This window comes from Lissotriton vulgaris, chromosome 3_2 (assembly GCF_964263255.1).
Source record: "Lissotriton vulgaris chromosome 3_2, aLisVul1.2, whole genome shotgun sequence".
NCBI lineage: Eukaryota > Metazoa > Chordata > Amphibia > Caudata > Salamandridae > Lissotriton > Lissotriton vulgaris.
The window spans coordinates 74,993,819-75,018,399 of NC_141690.1; positions in this window are offsets into that span (position 1 = coordinate 74,993,819).

The window sequence follows — 24,581 nt, forward strand, 5'->3', positions numbered from 1 at the left end:
CTGTTGAAAGCCTGGATGGGCACACAGGAGGCACCTGAAATAGCTTAATAAAGAATTATGGTGATAGGACGCTGTCGCCACAATGGATTAATAAGCATAGATTAAACATGTATAAGGTGGTGATACATTATTGGTTTACTTATGGTTAAACACATTGATTACCAGGAAGAAAGAATTCATGGCATGGAAATATTCCTACGCTCAGCAGTGCGACAGGTTGGCGCGCCAGTGACGTGCTTGCTTAGATACTTTAGTATTGAGCAGTGATTTGGGGGACAGCTCACAGTAACTGTTCGCACACAATAAAAAAGGTTTCTAATATAAATGAGAATTACGCAAATAAGGGAAGGTGTGCATTCTTTTATGACTTTTTTTGCTGTGCAATTTTACTGTCCCAAACTAGTTTGCACACTGCGGATTATGTTGTTGAACATTTTCCAAAAATTGCCAGGGAATAGAAATGCTTCAGCGACAGTGGAAAACAGGGAATGCCTTGAGTGGAACACATGGTGGACTATTATTTACTGAAACAATTTTATCCGTATTGAGGGTTAGTTGAGTCCTGCTCATACTTGTGTGCTTTTGATCTTTAATTTTTTTGCATTTCTGTATATTCTTTCAATGCATTGCTCCTATGGAAATTATGTTTGTTTTATTCTTATAATCAAGTTATGTTTAAAAACATCTATTAGACACGTATAAGAGTGGGTTTACAGGAGGGTTGTGTGCGGTAATACAAAGAGATTATCAGCCTGATTCATCAAAAACCCGTTTTGCGAGTCTGTATTAGCGATTCCTAAGGAATCGCTATTACAGGCTCGCAAAACGGGATTCATGTAGGAATCGCAAAAAAATGTGATTCCTACATATTCCTTATTTGCGATTAGCAAATTGCTAATCGCAAATAAGGAATACTCCCCATTCATTCCTATGGGCCAAAAGGCCCATAGGAATGAATGGGGAGTATTCCTTATTTGCGATTAGCAATTAGCTAATCGCAAATAAGATAGCGATTTAAAGGGTGCCAGGGGTGTCCAAAGGACACCCTGTAGCACCCCTGAAATGCAAATTTGAACAGGTGTTGCACACACACATGTCCAAAGGACATGTGTGTGTGCAACATGCAACTTAGAAAAATGCTTTTCAAAGCATTTTTCTAAGTTTTGGCTATTTACCACGAGGTTTGACCTCGCGGTAAATAGCGGGCCGAAATTGCGAATTCGCAATTTTAAAATGGATGATGAATTGCATTTAAGGAATCTCAAATAGAGATTCCTTAAATGTAATTCCTCGCAAAATAGCGAAATCGCTATTACCGATTTTTGCATTTGGGATGATGAATCCCAAATGCAAAAATAGCGCTCGCAAAGGGCCAGATTCTGAGAATCTGGCCCTTTGCGACTGCAAATCAGCTTGATGAATCAGGCTGCAGATTCTCAGAATCTGGCCCTTTGCGACTGCAAATCAGCTTGATGAATCAGGCTGTTAGAGTATTTTTTAAAATTTTAAATCACTTTGCAATCGGGGACTTTAATTTAGGTTTGCATCACATATTCGTTTAAGATCTGAAGCTTCAACAATGAGATGTCACAGGATTAGAACACTTTGTTTAAATCATAATGACTAATGGTGAGCACATGTGCGAAGTCTCCAATATAACAGCTCTTCAGACCAAGATCACATTCGTTTTCTTTAGTATTTGGTGAACGCACACGAAGAGAGGAGTTTGTCGCTCTTGGTTTTTAAGGTAACTGTTTAGGGTCACACTTTTTGACATTTGGAACGTTTTGATATTATTAATCAGGGAGGTTAAAGGAAAAGGGAATTGTAGGGATAATGTGGGTTATTATTTTTTTACAGTGAATTTATTTTTCATCACTGAATTTGTTTTTAGCACAGTCGCTAGTGGCGTAGCATTTTGTTATTTTTCGCTGTTCTGATTAAGTCATGGGAGCGGTTGGGAGTGAGGTTGCTCTGAGGGGGGTTGATGTGGAGGGGTTTGGATTATTTTGCATTGTGCACAAAGATTGCATCAGGCAGTTGGTTCCGACATGTTTCTTACTTGTTTCAGTGACCCCTGACGGAGAGCTTTTCGGCTCGAAATGCATTGGGTTAATGATGTGAGACCGATCTATATGAATGATTCGAGTGCACGTGTCGCTGTTGAAAGCCTGGATGAGCACACAGGAGGCACCTGAAAATGCTCAATAAAGAATTATGGTGATATGACGCTGTCTCCGCAGTGGTATAATAAGCATGGATTAACCGTGTATAAGGTATTGATATATTATTGGTTTACTTATTGATAAACATTTGGATTACCAGGAAGAAAGAATTTACGGCATGGAAATATTCCTACGCTCAGCAGTGCGACAGATTGGTGCGCAAGTGACATGCCTGCTTGGATACTTGGGTATTGAGCTGTTAATTTGGGGACTGTTCACAGTAACTGTTCGCAAGCAATATCAAAGGTTTCTCATATAAATGAGGATGATGCAAATAAGGGAAGGAGTGCATTCTTGTATGACTTTTTTGCATTGCAACTTTCTAAAATTGCCATTTTCAGAACTGTGACTTAAAATTCGACTTCACCATTAAGGAGGATTTTAAATTAGAATTATTTTGAGACCAAACTTTACTTCTCCACCTGTTCCTAATAAAATGTTAGCACTAATTCAACCAACCCAATCAGGGATTTCTGAAGCGCCCTACTCACCTGAGAGGGTCTCAAGCTATCGGGGGGCTGAGGGGGTGCATGCAGGTCCATCTCATCCAAAGAGCCAGGTCTTGAGGCTCTTCTTGAATGCTTCAGAGTGGGGGCTCATCTGTTGCTAAAGGGGAGCTTATTCCACGTCGTGGCCACTATATAGGAGAATGATCTTCCTACCATTCTGGCTCTGCGAATGGGGGGGATCTCGGCCAGGGCAAGGTCGACAGATCAGAGGATTCTCTTGGTTATGTAGAAGGAGATTCTTTTATTGATGTATTGTGGTCCGGTTTTGTCAATGGGTTATAGGCGTGAGGGAGCAGTTTGAAGGTCACTCTCTTTTTGACGGGGGCCAGGAGCTGGGTGATGTGGTCTTGTTGTGGGATGCCGAGATTGAGTCTGGCTGCAGTGTCCTGGATGGTCTGGAGTTTGCGGCGTAGAGCTTTGTTGATCCTGGCATGGAGGGCATTCCCGTAATCCAGTCTGCTGGTTATGAGTGTGAGGGTGATGACCTATCTGGATTCGCGGGGGGCATCCATTTGAAGGTCTTGCGGAGGATGTGAAGGGTATTCCAGCTCATGGAGGAAACAGCGTTGATCTGTTGGTTCATGGTGAGGGAGGAGTTGAGTATGATGACGAGGTTGCAGGTGTGGTCCGTGGGTGTGGGAGTTTTGCCGAGGGCATTAGGCCACCAGGTATTGTCCAATGCGGAGGAGGTGTATCTGAGTTGAGCTTCCGGAAGCTGATGCTCATCCAGGATGCGACGCCTTTCATTCCTTCCGTGAAGCCGTGTCTGGTGATGTTAGGACCCTTGGTGAGTGAGAGGACGACCTTGGTGTCATTGTCATAGGATACTATGCTGAGTCTATGCTTTCTGACAATGGTAGTGAGGGGGGCCATGTAGATGTTGAAGAGCGGGATATGGTGGCATAGTGGACTAATGCGTCCACTGTAGGAGCCTGGGTTTGATCTCATGGTCACGGGTTCAAGTTCCAGTGGGTCCACTCAGTGTTACTGCCTTCTAATATCGATAAAATGAGTACAATTGAGTTGGGTAACAATCAACATCTGTTATTCAGTGCCAAGATACCCTTCTAGTATACAAATAGCTATGTTATGTTTATAAGGTAACCTAATTGTATCCTATAGTAGAGGCAGGCCACAACAGTAGTGAAAAGCACTACCAGCACATATAAAACTTAAAAACACACGTCCTACTTTTTAAATGCACTGCATTCTTCCCTATCATCTGTTTAAGGCCTACCTTAGGGGTGACTTACATGTACTTAGAAGTGAATTTTAGGCCCGGCAAAATGTGTATTTTGCCAGGTCAGATTGGTAGTTTAAAACTGCAGACTGGCAGGCCTGAGACATGCTTTGAGTGGCATAATATGGGCTGGGGCCATACTACTAGCATTTAGTTTACAGGCCCTGGGTACATGTTGTACCACTTTACTAGTGACTTATAAGTAAATTAACTGTGCCAACCAAGAGTAGAACAGTTTTATCACATTTTAAGGAGTGAGCACAAGCACATTAGCACTGTTTGGCAGTGGTAAAATACACAGAGTTCTAAATCCAATAAAGCAAACTTCAGCAAACAAGATGTGAGTAGGCACAATGTTTGCGATTACCAAATAGCAACATTTTGCGATTCACTATTTGATAATCTCAAACATCAATGTAAAAATGTGTCTTTGACACACTTTGCAAATTCCAGTGCGTCGAAATAGACCTACCTCATTATTGTTCATGAGGTACATCTGCGTCCCATTGGGAATTGCAAAAATTACTGGGATGGTGGTCTGCTGGGGTCAGCAGACCACCGTGTCTATGATTACTTTTGAATAATGCAGCCCGTTTTCCTGAAAAGGAAAATTGGTTGTGTTTCAGAAAGAAAAATGAAAGGTTTTCTTTTAATTTTTTAAGAGGAGGCAGGGGTCCATAGGAACCCTGCCTCCTCTTCAAAATAGCTTTTTGCAAACGTTCACAAAGGGGAATGGGTTCCTTGAGGACCACTTCCTATTTGTGAATGGTTTGCCCCCTACTTGCAAACACCAGAAGCAAGTGCAAGTCAAAGAACCTCTGGAAATCAGCTTGTCCTAGATACTACAGATTTAGAGAATCGGTTGACAGACCGTAATACAGTAGGGAAGGACAGAATAGCACGTCTAGTCAGGGCGCGATCAAGGCTGCAGTAAATGCAAAGCTCTTGGATGTGGTGAGGTTGAAGACTGAGGTGGATGAAGTCATTAGTGGGAACTTGCCTTTGGAGAGGATAGAGACCTAGGAGCCAGATGAGTTATAATTTGTAGCAAAGGATGTCACCCACAAGGCGTGATGAGCACATGACAAATTGATGGAATTGGCTTATAAATATGATGTAGATCTGTCTAGAATGAAGGTGCAGCAGGGAATTCATAGGTTGAAACACAGTGACCACGAATTGGAATAGAACAGAGTAACAGGTCTAAAAACTCACATTCAAGAGCTAATCATAGGGATGCGCGCTTGGAGTATGCTTGACAAACTGGTGAAAAGGTAGTCAAAGAAGCTGAGTAATAGGAAGGGGATGGGAGAAACGTCGTCTCCACGAGGGAGAACATTAGGAGTGGAGGCTCATCCACTGCGAGAATTGCCTAGTGAAGGGTATGTGCATGATCCTTGGAGTAGGGGTGATTTAGCTGCATTCACAAATGATTCTCCCAGAATGAGGGAGAAGCCTGCCGAATTGTACAAGCAAGTTGATAGCTTCGTCAAGATTTCAAAGGTTTTGTGGATTGATCTAAAGCTGTTGTTTGATATTATGGTTCCTAGTAACCTATGGTCTGTTTGCAAAGTTGCTATTGATTGGCCTGCTGCTGAGCCAGAGAGGGATCCTGTAACTCACTCTCCTTCATCCTTGGTTATGAAAAAGTACGAACAAGTGATTACATGGTTGCAGTCCAAAATAGCCCCACAAGATATTGACTGGGTTAAAATAGACTGAACAACCCAAGAACCTAAAGAGTCAGTACATGCCTTTTACAAATGTCTTTTGCGAGCCTTCAAGCAAAACAGTGGGTTAGACACACTTGACCCCAAAGACATGGGACAATTTGTTTCCAAATTTGTGATGGGACTGCGACCAGAGATTAGCCTCATAATGTAGCAATATTAGATCTGCTGATAAAATAAGTCAGTGGATAAAATTCTACAGTGTGCCAGGCATTGCAGTGATGAGGTGGAATCCAAGCATTGGAGGATGAAGGACAAGTTGATGCTGCTTCAAATGTGGAATGCCCAAAGAGCAGATCAGATGCAGACAAATGGAGGAACAATAGGTAAAAATCAGGGGACTAGTCTAGCAGGGGTTCAGAACACTTTGAATACAGCTGGTCAGGGAAGCGGGATAGTTTCCCTATAGACCCTAAAACAGGAATAGACATTGCCATGTTAAAGAAAATGACTGCTTTCCATTTTTGTCACAACATAGATGAATCCAGTGAATCAAATGCAAAAGGGAGAGCTAGTGCAAGTGCCAGATGTGGTAAACACTGTGACAATGCCAAGATTTTACAATGGAGGGTGTCAAAAGCAATTAGTACAAGTACCACAACCTCCGAAAATTCCCCAGAGTAATCAAGTGTATCACCAAATGCCCTTTATGAAAGCATTAGACCGGCACAATCAGGACCTGTCACAATGATGGTCCCTGAGGGGTAGGGAGACTATACTCTTGGAGCAGTCTTAGAGGTAGACCAGAGTGGGCCGTATGTGGAGGCAGACGTAGGCAGTCATCCCATTACGTTCTTGATTGATACTGGCACTACCCGTTCTACTGTGAGATCTGATGTAGTCCCAAACCTACCTCTCTCAGCAAAATTCTTCCAAGGTGTAGGAGTTGCAACATGAGAATGACAAACCCGTTAACAGAAGAAGTACCAGTGAAAATAGGAACCTTCCTGGATCAAAACCCATTGGTGGTGTCATTCAAGTCCAGTCTGCTTGTTAGGACGTGATCTCTTGTGTAAACTGATCTGTACCATCTATTGCATGCCGAAGGGAATTGAGCTACAGACCAACAATGATGACATTGCTTTCAAGTTAGCAAATCAGAATGACTACATAAAGACAAAAAACATAGGTTGAAACACAGTGACCAAGAATTGGAATAGAACAGAGTACCAGGTCTAAAAACTCACATTCAAGAGCAAATCATAGGGCTACGCGCTTGGAGTATGCTTGAAAAACTGGTGAAAAGGTGGTCAAAGAAGCTGAGTGTTAGGAAGGGGATTGGAGAAACATCGTCTCCACGAGGGAGAACATTAGGAGTGGAGGCTCATCCACTGCGAGAATTGCCTAGTGAAGGGTATGTGCATGATCCTTGAAGTAGGGGTGATTTAGCTGCATTCACAAATGATTCTCCTAGAATGAGGGAGAAGCCTGCCGAATTGTACAAGCAAGTTGATAGCTTCATCAAGATTTCAAAGGTTTTGTGGATTGATCTAAAGCCGTTGTTTGATATTATGGTTCCTAGTAACCTATGGTCTGCTTGCAAAGTTGCTATTGATTGGCCTGCTGCTGAGCCAGAGAGGGATCCTGTAAAATCAGAATCACTACATAAAGATGTTTTCATTATTGACAGTGGAAGACACGCCGCTGGACTTGAGAGATACTGTCTCTCCAGTGGTATGGAAGTTCACGGGGGAAGAAATAGGACTGATTTGAGGAGTTGAGCCAGTCTGCATACAATTAAGCCAAACAAAGGCTTTCCAAAACCGACCCCAGAAACGGTTGCATGGATTACACCTGCGATTGAGTCCATGATTGGGCAGGGTATAGGGAAAGAGATCATAGGAAGTCCGTACAATTCACCTCTCATGGGATTGCAGAAGCCAAGAAGAAATTATTGCATAGTTCAGGACCTTAGGAAAATAAACGCCATTGTGATTCCGTGTTGTCCCTTGGTATCAAATCCATCTGTGACCCTGTTTCAAATCCCTTGTTGTTTGGTTTTCGGTGATTGATTTGTGCCAAGCATTTTTCTCCATCCCATTGTATGAGGAAAGCCAATTCTTATTTGCTTTCCGTCTGGAGCATCTTGTCTTAACATGGTGTCGTATCTCTCATGGATATCCTGAAAGTCCATCTATCTTTAATCAAATTTTGAAAAAGAACCTTGAGAGCTTGATTTTGCCCCAGACTTCAGTGCCAGTCCAGTATATAGATGATCTCCTAATTGCATCTGAGATACAAGAGTCTTGCAGGGATGATACCATTGCCCTGCTGAATCACTTAGCTGAAAATGGGCACAAGATGTCGCTGAACAATCTTTTGTGCTACCTAACTAAAGTTCACTACTTGAGTCATAGCATTGGGAAAGGCAAGAGGAAAGTGTCACCAGAGCAAATAGAGGCGATCATGAAAATGAATGCGCCTACCAGACAGAAAAAGTCAGGGTATTTTTGGGAATGGTCAGCTACTGCAGGCCATGGAGCCCAAATTTCTCCTTGAAGGTGAAACCCTTACAGAAGCTAACTCACAAGGACTTGAGTGATACAGCACCCTGGGATAAAGACTGCTTGGTTGCCTTGTTGGAGATGAGAGAGTACCTTTGTCGTGCTCGAGCTTTAGGAATGCCTGATTACTACAAAGGGTTTTTGCTGTTCTGTTGTGAGTGAGAGGGTTGTGCTCTTGCTGTCTTCACCCTGCACTTGGGGCTGTCCGTAGACCAGTCGGATATTTCTCAGCTCCATTAGATCCTGTAGCTTCAGCGTTGCCCAGATGTGCCAGATCTGGTGCTGCAACAGGTGTTAGCATTGAAAGGTGTGAAAGCAATGTGATGGGTCATCCACCTACAGCACATGTTCCACACTCAGTTGAGCTTAAGTTGATGAGAACTAAAACAAAGCATTTGACGAATAACAGGTTAACAAGGTACAAGCAAATCTTGTTGGCAGCAGAGAATGTTCCATTGAAGTGATGTTCTGTGTCAAATTCTGCTACCTTGTTCACTTTTCCAAATGTTGATTGGGAATATTGTGAGGACCACAACTGTTTGGATGTTACTGAACTCTGTACATTGTTGATGAACCATTGTATTATCGGGACCAAGTTCTTTTTGTTGATGGTTCATGATTAAGGAACAATGAAGGTTATTTGAGAGTAGCGTTTGCTTTCTGCACCATTTCTGGAGTTGTGGAAGCTGCTTGTCTACAGGGAGTATATTCCGCAAGAGTAGTCGAAATCATTGCTTTGACCCAATGCTCCATTGTCTCAGAGCAGATCTGAGTCACCATCTATACCAATAGCCAATACGGTTTTGGCATAGTTCAAGACTTTGGACAGCTATGGTCACAGAGAGGTTTCCTAATGTCATCAGGATCTCTTAAAATAAATAGGGAATATGTGAAACAACTGTTGGAAGTATTGCAATTACTAAAAGTAGTGGCCATTGTGAAATGTGCTGCACATGGGAATGGGGAGGAATTTTGTGACAGTGGGTAACAGATATGTGGACGAAGTCGTCTGCTGTTGTGATACATATGCATGTGTCTTTAATTGGGACTATGCTGGCGAGAGCACAGAGGAGACCGAACTCAGCATGATGTTAGCTATTGCAGATAAGTAGGATGAGGTCAAGCGTCTTCAAGAGGAAACGTCAGACCAGGAACAAGCTCATTGGATCAGATGGGGGGGAAGATGACATTTGGGATTCAGCTGATGGTAGAGTAGTGTTGCCGGATTGTTTGTTGAGTCTTGTGGCGAGACAGATTCATGGAACAGATCACATAGGGAGGGATGCAATGGTGAGGTTGCTCAATCAAACTTGGTTCAACCCAAGATTCTGTGTGAATTCTAATGCAGTGTGTCATTGGTATGTCATGTGCCAACAAATGAATGGTAAAAGAAAACTGTGGTTGCTTTGATTCACATTGGGTGGTCAGGAAGTCCTTTCAACCGAATACAGTTGGAATTTGTTGAAATGCCTGTGTGTAATTGATTAAGATACATTCTGGTTGTGTTGTGCATCTTTTCACGATTTGAGGAAGCTTATCTGACTAGAAGGTGTGATAGCCTCACAGTAGCAAAGTTATTCTTGAGGGAGCTTACCCCGCGCTTAGGGGTTCCAATTATATTGGAGTCGAATAGAGGAACTCACTTCCATAGTGAGATCATGAAGCTGCTCTGTACTGCCTTAAACGTTGATCGGAGACTGCACTGTAGTTAAAGGCCAGAAGTGCCAGGAATGGTGGAGCATGTTAATGGGATTTAAAAGATGATAATAGCAAAGCTGCTTGCCTTGACATCCTTGATGTGCTGCCTTTGGTCTTGATAGATTTGTGCAGCATTACAAACATGAGGATTGGATTATATCTACACAAGATCATCATGGGGAGAGCGATGCACTTACCTGCATTGCCATCCACAGCATTAATTAACATCACCAGGGATTTGATCCTTGATTACTGCAAAGCATGTAAGGAAGAACTTTCTTGACTCAGGTGTTGTGGTCCTTACCAGTGGATCTTCGTGACGAGCACTGCTGTGAAATGTAGAGGTCTGCCGAACTGGATACAAGCCTTGCACGCCCAGAGAGTCTCAGGACCCTCAAAAGATACAGCTCCTCTCCCAGTGGTGACTCCAGCCATGGTTGCAGGATCACTGGAGGGGACAAGCCAAGCTGTTGTGGTTCCTGAAGGGGCTGGATACCCACCAAGTCGAGATGAGAGGGGTCAAGCTACACAAGGTCTAGGTATAGGCTCTAAGACAGTAACGTTGCGAGTAGTGTAGAGTCTGACTCAACATAAGAGACTGGCATGGAAAGTGGTCATGTGCTGCCAAGGAGGAGAGAGGTAACAAAATAATTGTGGCCAGTGAGATAGAGAAGGCAAAACCTGAGACTTGCCTCCGAGAAGGACCTTGCTCCAATAACTGAATCATCTGATTCCAACCAAAGTTAGCCGGAATAAGCTCAAGGGAGCATGAGGAGATCAAAGAGGGCAAGGGTGCAGTGTCAGAGATGCAGATTCCGGAGTGGGCTTACCTTGCTACAAATACCGGGGAGAGTGAGGTCTGGGACATCAAGCCTGCTAATTGAGATTGATTGAGAGTTCCTGGAATAGAGGCCAATGCTGTTTTGTCATTGACTGTGCTATATCCACCAAGGCTGAGTAGCTTAGGGAGTTTGATCTTGGAAGACCTTGCATTTCCAACCTTCAGAAAGCAGCCACCGCCTCAGAAGATTGCAGCATTCCAAATTGAACTCACCAGCGGGTCATCAACGAAATTGTCTATGACCTCATAAGGGATGTAAATTGAACTTTAAACCCCAAATAAAAAACGTCATTTCTCAAGACCTCAAGAAGCTGCTCAAAGACTTTGCTGCACAGAAATAGGAGGCAAGAGAAAGAGACATTGTGTTGATCCTCTTACAGTTGCAATCTGAGCCAATTTGAAAATGGAGTCTGAAAATCCAAACCATAGGCACAAATGTATAATAGATACACTTACTGTAGGAGGAATTAAAGTGATAGCTGTAGTCATTATTATGTCAATCATAAGCTCACACGGAGCTGAGGTTAAGGGAGTGGTAGTACATGGGACATCTACACCTACCACCTCTAGCACAAAAGGGGGTACATTAGGATCTGATAGTGACCTAATAGAGCAAACCGGGTCCTTACTGCACATAGATTTGTCTAAAGGTGATTATGCACTGAATGCTTATGCAAAGTTGCTGTCTGAGTATGTGGATGCTATGGATGTGAGAGAATGCTATGTGTGCATGCAAGTGCCTGCCTCAGTTGAAGAGGGCATAAGGTACCATCACCTGCCCTTGATGTATGGTATTAGTTGTAGTCTGCTTCTTAGTATGTTCTATGGAAAGGGTCATTACAAGTACTATTTCTCGAATTATGATTTGGTGCTTAAGAAGTTCCAGTTTTCAAACATCGGAATAAATATGATTGCTATGAGCAGGAAGAGAGAATGGGAAAGTATTTTGTACCTACAGTAACATTAGTCACAGCTTATGCACATAAACACAATTTAACCTGTACATTAACAGTTATAGAGAAAAAGTGTGTAGACCAAGTAGAAGTTAGACATAGGGGACTAACAGTTAAACTTGATAGGAGGGAGGATGTTTTTCAATGGACCAAGGAAGAATTAGCTCGCAAGGCTAAGGAAAGTTATAGTCCAATAGCTCTAGATTGGGAACAACGAAGCAAACTTTACATTCAACAAGTACAGACACGTTATGACACCATTTTTGCAGGACAGAGTGCATGCGGGCACACATATCTGATTGATGCTTCTTTGAATAAATTCTTGCAAAAGGATGTTCAAGTGGTGCCAAGTGTGTACTTTGTATGTGGGAGAAACACATATGTTCGACTTCCAAACAAATGGTTTGGTACCTGTTACGTGACTGCTCTGTTTCCAAAGATATACCACATAGAAGATTTAAAGGGTTTGGAAGGGAAGTCATCACATAGATAGAGAAACGTGGAACTAGTGCAGGGTAAACTGAGGGAGACATATTTGGAACAATGATACCTAGTTTTGGACCGGTTTTTAATTATGTCAAGATTAGAAGGTTAAATAGGAATAAGATACTAACCCAAACAGTAGTAAACACTGTGCACTGTACACTAGATCCCAACCGGACCCTGTAATCCTAAGAGATATAACGCAAAATGAAACAATTATAACACAATCATAATCCTTTGAGTTGTATTAGTGTATACAAAGTTACTCTGAAAGATTGTTTGAAAACATTAACAGGAATTAAGGAAATGCACAATGCATCATGGAAAAACAAAATCATATCATTGTTGCATAATAATCAACTCCTACAGCTATGCTGTGGTACATAATCTTGATCTAAATGTTTAACCCGTTAACCGCAGCCGTTTTTTTGCGGCAGTGCGGCCGTTTTAAAAAAATGAGTGGGGCTGCGTCGGCCATTGAAGGTGCGCAGCACCAGCCAGGTAGTGCTCCGAACGTTCAACAGCCGACTGCAGCGCTTAACGGGTTAAAAGCAGGCCCGATGCATTTCAGGACAATAGTGTCCCTTCGTCAGGGGAAACCTAGAGAAACAAACATGAATATCATTGCAATATACTCTTACATATCAGTCTCCAAAAGACAGCAACATGTAGGTACCATTGTATTAGTACAAAAAGGAGAATGCTTAATGCAAACTAAAAAATAGAAAGTCGTAAATTTATAGTAAATATGAAATCTACCCATGTGCAGGGATACAGTGAGGACAAATGTAAAACATAAATTCACAACTTGGACGTGTGGATGGAGTGATTTAAAATAAAGAAGAGAACCCAGAAGGAGAGCCAATGGCCCAACCTAAATAGTGAACCAGACGGAATTCCAAATACCTGGCTGAACGGTTGAATCCCAATCAAGAAAAAATAAAACCTATAATTACAAAGCTCGAGTGTGGTATGAGGTAGACTATGGTAGTGGAAAAACACTAAGTGCTCACCTAAAACACGATAGAGTAGTGGCCAAATGCTGTGACCCACGACTTTCGCCAGAAGACGGTCAAAAATAGGGCTATAATGAGATGACAACGAGCGGTTAAACTCATGGCAAACTAAGCATAGAAACAATCAAAAAATGCATGGACAGCACTCACCAGTATAAATGAAACGTTATTGGGCCACGCTGTGAGGGACCACCAATAGAGGGGAACCTGAATCTGTGCCGCACTGAGGGATCGCGTTGTGGGAAACAATGTACTCTCAAAATGCAAATGGCCTGAAGAAAAAAAAAATAAAGTGACCGGTCAAATACTGCCCTGAACTGAAAGGGGAAACAAACGTTATCAAAAAGTCATGGCTGCAACATCTCACCGATTGGGAAGTAAACCAGAATTTCACCCAACGATATTAACTCAAGTAGCAGTGTTCGTAGAAAAGACTCTGTAAATCTGCTCAAACGGTGACCGGCTGAAATACACGCCGCAACATTAACATAGAAAGTGGACTGAACTAAAACAGAAACTTAAAAATGAGCCCCCATCTTGGAGAAGGCAAAAACTGTTACTAAGGCCAATGCCAAAATGCTTCTAAATCCAACGACCATGTACACTAACGTACATTAAAAACGGGACCAAGAAACGGCAAAACGGCGCAAAAGGATTGAAAAGAGGGATTAACAAGATCTCAATGGACGCTGATGAGTGCTACCAGGGATCAAGTAAATTAACTATAAAATGGACGCGAAACAGAAAGCCTGGTGTTAGACCTGACATCCTTGGCGTGGTTTTTCCCCATCTTTTTGCCTCTGACTCATGTAGTTTTGATGCTGTGCTGGATTTCGTTTTTGCTGGTTTAGATGCTTTGGACCCTCTGCCAGTGCTGATCAGTGTCAGAGGGTAAGTGCTCCCTCTGTAAATTGTCATATTGATTGGGTATACCTGATTGGCATATTTGTATCACCATGAAGTCCTTGGTAAAGTGCACTGTGTGTGCCAGGGCTGGTGATGACAGATGCTACTAGTGGGCCTGCAGCGCAGATTGCGCCACCCACATGAGTAGCCCTAAAATGATGTCTCAGGCCTGCCAGCGCAGGGCCTGTGTGCAGTCAGTGGACTGCCATGTCCGCCTGGCCAGTGTCCCCACTGGCTGGGCCTAACCCTTCCCTGTCTGTGCACACCAGTCACCCCTATGGAAGGCTCAAGGTACCTCCCTGGGCAGGGTGCAGTGCATGGATAAGGTAGAGCATGTACTAGTGCAGGTAACATGCTCTGGTAGTGAGCAGCAGCCATTTTGTGTGCTCACTGCTGTAAGGCTATCTTGCTCCATAGAGTAACATGGGGGAGGCTGGTCCCATTGAATCCCAGCCTATCTTCCCATAGGAACAAGATGGGACATAAGTGAATGATATCCCTGAACTCAGAATTTAATAACACATCTTTTAGTAAAGGTTGTTTTTAAATTCTGTGTTTGAGAATAGTACTTTTAGAAAGTGGCTGTTCTCTTGTCTAAACCTTTCTGTGTGCCTGGGACTGTTTGTGGATTGACTGTCTGGGTTGAGGATGACAGGGTCTGCAGAGCCCCCAGGGGGTTATCTGAGCCAGCCCCGTGGATGAAAGGCAGCATCTGCTGCCAGGGAAGTGGGAGGAGATAGCATCTGATAGTGAAGGGCTGTGCCTGCCTAACCTCAAAGCTGGCTCCACCTCCTGCTGGGCGACTGTCACCTCTGTCCCTGGGACTGGGAGGAAGAAGGAAACCAGAAACACCCCGGACCCCCAGAACTGGTTTGGACCGGGCTCAGGGCCCCCTTTGCACAAAGACTTCAAAAGACTTCAAAGGACTTCAAAGCCTTTTTGGGGTATAAGAGAAGGACCCCTGACTACAGAAAAATCAGATTCTACAATCAAGAGGAACCTCTGCCAGAAGAAGGACTGCTGAAGGAACTGATGGAAGATTGCCTTGCTGTGTGCTTTAAGGGCTGACCTATCCTGCTGTCCAACTGAAGGAGAGGAGAAGAAAGGGACTTTGCTGTGTGCTGTGACCCTGCCTGCTTGAACTAAAAAGACTTTGCTGTGTGCTGTGTCTTACAACTGAATCTCCAAGGGCCTGAGAAGAGCTGGCCTCCTGTCTGGGAACCCAGGGTCAAAAGGTTCCCTTGTAACTGAACTGCGCCAAGAAGATCATGCTTTTACTCTGCTAAAAGCGTGACTGGTAGCTGTGGCCAAGGAGGAAGACCGTTGTGCTCATCGGCACGTTGTGGTAGAGAACCGGAGGTTGGTTGTGCCCCCCCTCCGTGAGCTATCCCCCTAGCAAGAGTGGGGGCTTCACAAACACTCTGCCGCTCCTGGCCGCGTAAAGTCTGCTTGCCGCCTGTGAATCTCCGCTGCCCATGGCCGGAATTATCCCCGCAAAAGTCGGCGTCTGGCCGGGGCCGCCGAGGGCGAGAACCGAAGGAGCAGAGCCCTGATTGGCTCGGAGTGTCGAGCCCCCTCACTGAACGCCGCGCTGGGATTGGCTCCCGAGCGGCAGAGTCATCACCTGGTTTGTGCGGTTATTGGCGGAGAAGAGGACGGAGTCGCGTCATCCTAGGAGGGCTCGCCGGTGGAGCCGCGCTGTGAGTGGTCACCCCCTCGAGGAGTCTCTACGTCACGCAGGGGGCTCGCGGAATGAAGTGAGGAGTGAGGAGAAACACCGCATTTGAGCCCGTGAGTAGACCCGACCCCGCCGAGGGATCAGTGAGTGCGGGCCCCATCTTCGAGCAGCCGCCTCAGCCCGCAAAGCGCGCCTACGCTCCTTGCTGCTCGTGGAATCATCCGAGCGAGCGGAGAGCTGACGGGACCTCACGTGACCGCCTGAAAGCTTGAGGGAAGTGATCTCTGGCATAACCTGGGATTGGCGCTCCAGACCAACGTGAGAGTTAGAGTAGAGTTGATTTTGGCAGAACCACGCAGCTACAGTGCTCCTGGGATAGGGGTTTAAAGTGACACTGCGGCAGGTTCATTTCAAAGAGCTGATTTGAGATAAGTTCAAGGAGTATTTCTAATACTGATATTAGAGACTTGAGACTATTATTCTTGATAAAGAAACTTCCTATTTACCAGTGCAACCACTAAGATTATGTGCAACATTTACCTGAAGAAGTAATTAATGTGTATTGATGATTCTTGCTGCTGAAACTAGATAAAGTTATATATATTTTTATAAAATATACTTACCTGTGTGGTCTCAGTTTGTGGTGGATTGGGGATTATTGTTGTGTTAAGTGCAAATATTATACACATTGCCTTCGGGATTAGCCTGCCTGCTCGCGCCAAGCTACCTAAAGGAGAGCGGAGGTTATCTACTGTGTGTATTCCTTCACCCTGACAAGAAGCAAGGGTCCCTACTTGGTCTAAGGTACTTACCTCTGCCAACTAGAGACCCCCAGATCTAACACCTGGGGGCCATCTTGGGAAGGTGGCAGAGGAGATGAAACAGGGGAAGGATATCCAAACTGTAATTCAAAATGTAAGAAGGTCATAACGGTGTGAAAGAACGAGAGAAAAGAACACTTAGACAAATAAAAGAAATATAACAGGAGTAGGGTGATAGACAAGCCTTCACTAGGTGTATAGATATAAAAAATAGATTAGTCATGTAATATATATGGATTACAGGAAACAACTCATGTCAAGCCGATCATTAAGACCTGCAGGGTGCATTTTGCCTAATGTTTGAATCCAATACATCTCTCTTTGGAGCAAAATTTTATTGATATCCATTCCAGGTTTCACCTGTACTTGTTCAATTATTTGGAAGCGTAATATATATATTCAATGTTTTGCATCTTCCCAGTGAGTAGCTATACTCGATGTCGTGTTTTTTGTACGTATTCTGCTCTTATGCTCCGTAATCTGAATTTTAAGCTTGCTGTGGAGGTTGTTTTTGTAGACGATCATTCCTTGACTTAGTAAGTCCCTTATGAAAAGAGTTTTGGATGATATCATCCGGGTAACCTCGTGCTTGAAACCTTTGTGCGTATTCTTCTAATTTAGTAGTGCAAACATCTGGGTCTGAACAAATCATCTGTATCCTTATATATTGGGAATAGGGTAAGTTCTGAATTGAACTTTTTGGGTGGAAACTTGAGTACGCCAGGGTACTATTCCGGTCTGTAGGTTTGGTGTAAACAGCAGAATGAAATTGGTTGGAAGATGATTTGTGTATCTGTACATCCAAATAATGGATGGTTTCATGTTTAATATTGTAAGTCAAACGGATGTGAGGATTCATATTGTTCAAGGTGCTGATCATGGATTCTAACGACTGCTCTGTGTCATTCCACAATAAAAAAAAAATCATCAATGTAGCGACAATATAGGGTAATCTTTTGCCACCACGTGGAGTGAGAGATGATATTATCTTGTTCCTATTGGGACATGTAAGTGATCGTATACAAAGGGGCCCCCGAAAAACCCACAGATGTACCCGTTAGTTGTATGTAAAACTGCTTCTGCCACTCAAAATAACTATTGTGCAAACAGAATGTAAGCTACTTGAGGATGAAAATCTTTTCAGTGCTGATATGTTCGGATTGCAGTAGTGCCCACTCCACAGCTTCAAGACCAGCTGCATGCGGTATAGATGTATAGAGGGCAGTCACATCAATAGTACACAGTAGAATAGATGATTGTGCTTCAATATCCAGTGCAGAGAGATTTTGCAAAAAATGTGTAGTGTTTTCAGATATGTACTCCAACTTTAAACAAAAGACTGTAGATAGAAATCCAGAAACTTCCCAACTGGATCAAAAATAGATCCGCAACCTGAAACAATTGCCCAGAAAGGAGGATCTTGGGCATCTTTGTGCATTTTGGGGATCATATATACAGTTTGGGTCTCGTGGATTCTTGGTGGTAAGAAACGCATTAGTATGGTCGTTAATCCAGTCATTTTCGTGAGCATCAACCAGTATTTTGTGAAGCATATCCTGCAGTTGACTGATGGGGTCATAGGTCAATTTCATGTCTGTGTTAGAATCCTCAATGTGAGCATTGACTTTTGATTGGTAGTATTGAGTATCCATGATGACGATGGTGCAACCTTTATCTGGCGGTTACATAGTGATAGTGGGGTCATTCGCTAAGGATGTATTGACGTTGCGCTCATAGGGCCCGATTCACAGAATGAATTTAAGACTAAATCCTAAACTTACTACTATTTGGTATTCACAGAATGCACTTACTACTTTCGGGATTCACAAAGTGAACTTACTACTTTCGGGATTCACAGAATGAACTTACTACTTTCGGTATTCACAGAATAGATTTAAGACTACTAACTTTACGTCCACACTCGGGCCGTAAATTCCGGGCCGGAGGCGGAGTTTCCGGCTTGGGGGCGGAGCTTACGGCCTGGAGGCGGAGCTTGCGGCTTGGAGGCGGAGCTTCTGGCTCGGAGGTGGTTATTTAGCCATGGCTGAAATCTCCACCTCTGGACCGGAAGCTCTGCCTCCAAGCCGCAAGCTCCGCCTCCGGCCTGGAATTTACGGCCCGAGTGCGGACGTAAAGTTAGTAGTCTTAAATCTATTCTGTGAATACCGAAAGTAGTAAGTTCCTTCTGTGAATCCCGAAAGTAGTAAGTTTAATCTGTGAATCCCGAAAGTAGTAAGTGCATTCTGTGAATACCAAATAGTAGTAAGTTTAGGATTTAGTCTTACGTTCATTCTGTGAATCGGGCCCCTACTTAGTAAGGTTATCATGCTTCTTGGTTCGGAAAAGTAAATTCTGAATGTCCTTATTGACTAAAGCTTCAAAGGTATCTAACATCTTATGAGACACTGGAGGTATGAATGTACTTTTTGGTTTAAATGGTGTGTCAATGGAATCTTGATGTTGTTGATTAGCAGGAACAATGTTAGTGAAAAAATGTCTCAACCTCAGAAATTGCATGATTTTGAATGTATCTGCTTGTACCTGTAAAGGTGTCGTAGTTCCAGTAGGTACAAAAGATATTCCTCGGCCCAAAATGGTAACCTGTTGTGAACTTAACTGCTTTGAAGATATATTCATCACTAAATTTCTGTTTTGATGCTGCAAACCGCCATTCTGCTTCTTTCCTTGTCTTCTCCTGGTTTTTCTCTTACTGTGTTGTACTTATTACTGGAGTAGCTGGCCTTGGTCCAGGGCCTGAGACAAAAAAGACACATTCGAAGTAGATTGAGGTGCTTCAATAGTGACAGTTGACGGACCCGCAGTTTGTGAATGCGCTATCTCATGTGCTAGGTGTTAGGCCCATGGTAGTATCCTTGTCAGATACTAGACTTTCCTCAGATGATGTGGTGGTGGTTGTGGTTTTGCGGTGTTAAAATCTTCTTTTCCATTAGATTTCGGCCCAAAATGTAAACTTCGTTGAGTTTGTAATCAATTGTGTCCCTTTTGTATTTACGAAGTTTACCTTTCTGCAATTCTTTCTCATATTTCTCTAGTTTCTGATTAAGCACTTCTAGTTGTAACTTCCATGCATTGCCTTCCATACGTATCACCAACTTGCTTTTGAGTGAATACATTTCCTTATCTAAATCTCTAATATTTTTTTTATGAGAAAGAATTGCAGGAAGGTAAAGCTGCCTTTTTGCAGACTAGTCATCCAGTTTTGGAACCTCTCTCTACATTTGTAGATCACTTTCAACGTCCACTGGCTAAACCAACGCTGACACACTTACAGGACACAAAGCACGTTCTACGTCTACTTCCTGATATCCCTTTTTACACAGAATTGGACTATCTGGTGTCATTCGGCGTGGAGTCGCTTAATACGTCAATTTCGCAGGATGAAAACTTATAGAGTATTTTTCAAATATTAAGCAATACGGAATTGAATTGTATAACTCCGGTGCCTTACATTCTTTCTTTGGCACAGATTGCCATGAAAGATAATTTCTTTAGGTATGAAGATAACATCTATCTTGAAGTGTCCGGCACAAGCATGGCCAGTATTTTCGCACCGAGTTTAGCAAATCTATATGTCCATGCTTTCGAACAGGAACATATCCTCTCCTTGTCCAACCCACATTTTTCATCGATACGCTTATGGAAGCATTATATCGATGACATTTTGGTGGTTTGGAGGGGTACATTTGAATCCCTTATGATGTTCAAGGATTGGCTAAATAGCCAAAAGAGATTTTTTATCTATCTATCTATCTATCTATCTATCTATCTATCTATCATGACAATGGATGCCTATACAGTGAACTCAATCGGAAACCAATGGCGCGCAATTCTCTGTTACGTTTTGACAGTCAACACCCCAAGTCTCCCCGACAGAATTTACCCTTCGGGTAATTCTTACGTGTGCAGAGAAATTGCACGGCTATTGCAAAGTACGAAGAACATTCTGAAGTTTTAAGACATCAATTGAAAGAGAAGAATTATCCAAATAGCTTGATCAAAACAGCTAAAAAGTGTGCCCAGAATAATAACAGGGAGGCTTTGATTGAAACATCAGTGGAGAAGCCCCCTCTGGGCTGCATTTCATTGTGCATACTTTTAGCACATTAACTAACAGCATTCAGAAGAGTGTTAGAAAACACTGGCGGATTTCAAACAGCTGTGTGTATAAGATACACTTACCATTTTTTTTCCTGAAGAGAGGCAAAAACCTGAAAGATAGACTCAGAGTCTGACACTAGACAAAGACACAATTTTTGGGAATTTACCTGAAGTTCGAGGCCACTATCCGTGTGGATCGTGTGGTGTATGCGCCCAAACCAAACCATCAAAGACTGTGAATATTGGCGGAACCAGACCCTGGGAGCAGAGATTTTTTACCAATTGTAACAGTTCTAATCTAGTTTACCTAATTAGGTGCCCCTGCAATAATAAATATGTAGGGATGACCACCAGAAGGGTGAAACTCAGAATGATGGAGCATAAAAGCACTTCAGGTGCAACAAGACTGTGACCAAACTCACTAGACATTTTCTTGAAAAAAAAACATAAACCAGATGAGTTCGAATGGACTGTACTAGAGAAAACCCATTAACTCATTACATTGTACTGATGTTACTAATTTACTTTTTCAACATGAACAGAGATGGGTTTTTAAACTGGCAAGTGATGAGTTGGGGCTAAAAGACACCATCCCCTGGATGACATTGGCTGATAAATGATCTATCTCATTTTTTCAAGATGAGTGCATCACCATAAAAGAAATCCTATATAACGACCAGGTTTAGGAACCTTCAAACAACCTAATGAAAGTGTGACTCTTGCTAGTTAATAAAACATACACTTGGTCACGACATTGTAAATATCTGTTTATTTCATGAGATTGTGTTTCTTTGTTTTCAAACCCTTGATTGATCTGTGAACAGTTCCATGATATGCGATTGAGACCAAGATATAACGAGTTTCAAAAACAACTTTATTAAGATCGAGTTTTCCGACTTCACTATAATGCTCGATACTAATATAGACGCATTTATGTGATTGAATATTCCTCATATATATATTTTATGAGAGCATGAGAATAAAAATTAAGTTGTCGTATACAACATACGCGACATTGCATTGAAGTTTGTGTCGCAGGGGCGAATGCACCCGTTTGTAATTGAACCATTAAAAACTACAATTGCCATCAAGATGCGTTCAGACGAGTAGTTCTGACTATACAGTGTGACGTCATCATCACACGAGCGTAGACACTGGCTGATGATGAAAATATATTGGTGTTTCAAGTTGCATAGAGCCACCTTCACCCCAGCTCAGGATTCGTTTCGGGGTACCGACGGACAGGTAGGCGCTGAGCAGGCTTTTGTTGTCCTTAGAAGCAGGCTGTGACTACTTAACACCATGCGTGCGGGCTCATTCTGCTGCTGCGCGCTGACTTTTTTAAAAACCCATTGTTCATGACGAGCTCAGCTCGTCATGAGTGTATGGAGGTGTACACCATGACGAGCTGAGCTCGTCATGAGCGTCCAAGGGGTTAAAGGGGTCGCTCTGCGTTACAGATACGCTTAATATGCACAATGCTTGCAGTAGGGGCTTTTTTACCTCGACAGTTCTGTTGACATTTTGACCGGCTAGTTTTTTACCTTGTAATTCAAGATCTTATATAGAACAAGAAAGACTTAACGGCTTGCACTATTAAGAAGGTGTATTTACCGACTCAGTTTTGTTCACAATATTAAGTGCTCTGCCAACTTGGGCAGTACGCTCAGCACGTGCCTCTCTATATTTAGTAAAAAGCACAGTTGATGGACAGAATGTAGAACAATGTCATACATTCACCCGAGTACAAGGATCTGGGCCTAAATCTAACGTTTTTTTGCACTCCGCACCACCCTGGGTTAGACACTGGCTATATGCAAATCAGCTCTGACCCTGTGCCTCACGGGAACAGTCCAGTCCGAAGTACCAAGCCATGTCTTTCCCAGACCGGAATCAAGCATCCAAGGACCGGTTTCTGGCTATCAGCCTTCATCAGCCTGGATAGCTTGACTCCAGTGGTGTGGAGAGCCTGGGACTCACGTCTGAGTATACCCAGCACACTCGGGGTGAAAATTGCAAAAAGCACAGTTGATGGACAGAATGTAGAACAATGTCATACATTCCCCCCAGTACAAGGATCTGGGCCTAAATCCATCATTTTTTTGCACTCCACACCACCCTGGGTTAGACACTGGCTATATGCAAATCAGCTCTGACCCTGTGCCTCATGGGAACAGTCCAGTCCGAACTACCAAGCGATGTCTTTCCCAGACCGGAATCAAGCATCCAAGGACCGGTTTCTGGCTATCAGCATTCATCAGCCTGGATAGCTTGACTCCAGTGGTGTGGAGAGCCTGGGACTCACGTCTGAGTATACCCAGCACACTCGGGGTGAAAATTTCAAAAAGCACAGTTGATGGACAGAATGTAGAACAATGTCATACATTCACCCCAGTACAAGGATCTGGGCCTAAATCCATCGTTTTTTTGCACTCCACACCACCCTGGGTTAGACACTGGCTATATACAAATCAGCTCTGACCCTGTGCCTCATGGGAACAGTCCAGTCTGAACTACCAAGCCATGTCTTTCCCAGACCAGAATCAAGCATCCAAGGACCGGTTTCTGGCTATCAGCCTTCATCAGCCTACATAGCTTGACTCCAGTGGTGTGGAGAGCCTGGGACTCACGTCTGAGTATACCCAGCACACTTGGGGTGAAAATTGCAAAAAGTACAGTTGATGGACAGAATGTAGAACAATGTCATACATTCACACCAGTAAAAGGATCTGGGCCTATATCCATCGTTTTTTTGCACTCCACACCACACTGGGTTAGACACTGGCTATATGCAAATCAGCTCTGACCCGGTGCCTCATGGGAACAGTCCAGTCCGAACTACCAAGCCATGTCTTTCCCAGACCGGAATCAAGCATCCAAGGACCGGTTTCTGGCTATCAGCCTTCATCAGCCTGGATAGCTTGACTCCAGTGGTGTGGAGAGCCTGGGACTCACGTCTGAGAATACCCAGCACACTCGGGGTGAAAATTGCAAAAAGCACAGTTGATGGACAGAATGTAGAACAATGTCATACATTCACCCCAGTACAAGGATCTGGGCCTAAATCCGTCGTTTTTTTGCACTTCACACCACCCTGGGTTAGACACTGGCTATATGCAAATCAGCTCTGACCCTGTGCCTCATGGGAACAGTCCAGTCTGAACTACCAAGCCATGTCTTTCCCGGACCGGAATCAAGCATCCAAGGACCGGTTTCTGACTATCAGCCTTCATCAGTCTGGATAGCTTGACTCCAGTGGTGTGGAGAGCCTGGGACTCACGTCTGAGTATACCCAGCACACTCGGGGTGAAAATTGCAAAAAGCACAGTTGATGGACAGAATGTAGAACCATGTCATACATTCACCCCAGTACAAGGATCTGGGCCTAAATCCATTGTTTTTTTGCACTCCACACCACCCTGGGTTAGACACTGGCTATATGCAAGTCAGCTCTGACCCTGTGCATCATGGGAACAGTCCAGTCCAAACTACCAAGCCATGTCTTTCCCAGACCGGAATCAAGCATCCAAGGACCGGTTTCTGGCTACCAGCCTTCATCAGCCTGGATAGCTTGACTCCAATGGTGTGGAGAGCCTGGGACTCACGCCTGAGTATACCCAGCACACTCGGGGTGAAAATTGCAAAAAGCACAGTTGATGGCCAGAATGTAGAACAATGTCATACATTCACCCCAGTACAAGGATCTGGGCCTAAATCCATCGTTTTTTTGCACTCCACACCACCCTGGGTTAGACACTGGCTATATGCAAATCAGTTCTGACCCTGTGCCTCATGGGAACAGTCCAGTCCAAACTACCAAGCCATGTCTTTCCCAGACAGGGAATCAAGCATCTAAGG